The following is a 2,760-nucleotide window of genomic DNA, read 5'->3' as shown; positions in this document are numbered from 1 at the left end:
ATAGAACTTATTGTTTTAAAATCTTGTGATATGTGAATTCATCTCATGAGTCATACCATCCAAAATCATGACTTTTGAATGTTTACAGTTGGCAGTACTGAGGGTTACAGATTGTATTTGGTCTGTTCATTTCAAATTGCAGCTCTCTGTTCCCTTGAAATACTGGGCTCTCTAATGTTGTAAGTTCCCTCCAATTTCAGGTGCAGCAAGTTTACCTTGTTGTCCTGCTTATTGTTTTCTTCCAGTTTCTTATAGTTTGAGCACAAATCAGTGACAGAGGACTCGCTTCAGAAGTCTGAAGATTTAAATTGTAGTCCTGTTGTTGATTTACTCTTTTTGGTTAAATGGCATTTGTATGGGACAGTCTCTCTTTAGAGCTGGGTGCCTAGAAAACATCAGGTATACCCACATTCATTCTCTAGAATGAGAGACTAAACACATTTGAATGTTTTCTGAGCAAAATAGCTGTGACTGATACTTCTGTAGATGCCCTACTTGTACTTGGTAAGCTAGTTCAACGTTCATGGCTATATGTGGGTTGTTGCTGGCACATAGCAACACGCAGCATTTTCTCCACTGCTAATATGTAATTATATGCTTTGTAAAGCCTACCGAAACATTCAGTTATATGAAAAGCATTATAGAAATGTGAGTTGTTTTTGCTTTTACTATTCTTTATCCAAAGGTATTTTACATTCATTGAGAAAGTCTTTGTCCAGGTAGGTGCAAGCAGGAAGAGACAAAGTGGCATTTTTCATAAGCTTGTTATTAAAATGATTTATATTAAGTCATTTATTAAAAATGAGTGAGACTCCATATACACCACCTAGGAATTGGAAAATTTCATGCTGATGGTGGATAATTGCCATAGTTATTCTAGAGTATCTACATTATTAGCTTATGGAATATCTTAGCAAGTCAATACTTTTTGCCAACATATTATCCATAAGGCTTTCTGTATACAAAACTAACAACATTGAGGGGTTTGACTTCCATTAATTTCTCTGATAAGCTTTCTTTTGCTGAATTTTTTTTATTAAATATGGAGGCTTAGCTGTGTTTAGAATGTCAGTTCAAAAAGCATTTCAAACAATAACTCCATAAAGTGTGATGTGTATATTCACATTTTATTATTAAGGATGGCCCTGATTCAGCATTGTTATTCCAGTTCTGCTTTAGTGTAAAACTAGAGTAATGTAATGGTGAATCAAACCTAAAGTATTTATTTATTTTACGGTAGATTTTGATGTGTGCTCATGCTGAGCAGAACCTAACTCTGTGTCCCATTGATTTTAGTGAAATTGCTTATGGAGCTGAGCAAAGGTAACAAAATCTGTCCCTATATATTTAGCAATAGATATTTATTAGGAGCGGCATGGAGTAGTACCTTATTCCACATTAACTCCAGTGGGACTACTCATGCTGCAAACTACTGTTCAACAAGAGTAAAAGGTATCACACTCTGTCTCTAAAGTTTTCAAAATAAAAACATTAGTAAAATGACTATGGAATGTGTAAGAAGACAGTATAGCAGTGGTTCCCAAACTTATTCCGCCATTTGTGCAGGGAAAGCCCCTGGCGGACCACGCCAGTTTGTTTACCTGCCATGTCCGCAGGTTTGGCCGATCGCAGCTCCTAGTGGCCGCGGTTTGCTGTTCCAGGCTAATGGGAGCTGCTGGAAGCGGCGCGGGCCAAGGGACATACTGCTCCCAGTGAAGTCAATGACAAAACTCCCATTAACTTTGATGGTGCAGGTGGAGGCCCATAGAGAACAAGAGAACAAGTTTTGGAAGAAGGAGATCAAAGTGGACTCTCTTATTGAAGGGCATCATTAAGTCCTAACTGTTGTGGTGTGAGCAACAACAAGGGCAAGTATTGCTTCTTAGAGGCACCCAGTGGTGTTCAATTTCCCCAGATTTCTGGGTAGGGGCTTGAGCTGGTTCTGTTTTGTAATGTTAAGAGGAACCCCTAGATATTGAACCCTGCCCTTATTGCTCCTGATACCATCTGATGGAAGGGTACTACTCTGTTCTGATCTATGTTTACCAGATCCGTTTTCCACAGAAACCAGTTTAAGTCCAAGTTTATTTAACCTACAGTGCTTATACTAAACCTATGCTAGATTTTCCTTTATAGTATTTGAAGTCAGTTTACAACCAGGGCAAGGGTTGAGTAAGGGATGCTGGTGTAAGGATAATAGCAGTCTCAGCTGGCAGTCTTGGAGATTGAAATCCTTTCTATCCATAGGATAGATAGTGAATGATCCTTGACAGTATAGCTGCCCTGTGAAAGGTTGGTCCACTATCAGGTGAACAGCTTTTTTAATGGCACATGCTATAGTTGCTCTTTGCCTGTGTGTTCATGTGAGATCATGGCCTGGCTTGTGCAACCACTCGGGGCCTCCATAGAAACCTTTAGCACCCCTGTGTGGCCTCCTCAGACTTGAGGTCTGGGTGTGGAGAGCTAAAGAGGTGCTGCATGACCAGTCTGTGCCCCACTCTGAGCAAGTGGATGGAGGGAGTCAGGAGCAGATGGAGTGAAGGCTCCATTCCCCCCCCTGAACGCACTGGCCAGCACGTTTCAGCCTGCCCACAGGAGCAGAATTGTATCTTCCTCTGCTGCTCCTGAAGTGAATGACCTTTTTGCTGCGCCTTACACGGTGCCCATTGTAAAAGGACAGTCTAGTCCTTTGTTTCTCTCCGCAAGCAAGAATGCAGACAGGGAATAAGCTGTCAGTCCAATAATGGAAATAAAAGTTTT

This window comes from Dermochelys coriacea, chromosome 8 (assembly GCF_009764565.3).
Source record: "Dermochelys coriacea isolate rDerCor1 chromosome 8, rDerCor1.pri.v4, whole genome shotgun sequence".
In the NCBI taxonomy this organism is placed as follows: Eukaryota; Metazoa; Chordata; order Testudines; family Dermochelyidae; genus Dermochelys; species Dermochelys coriacea.
This window is presented reverse-complemented; position numbering follows the sequence as displayed.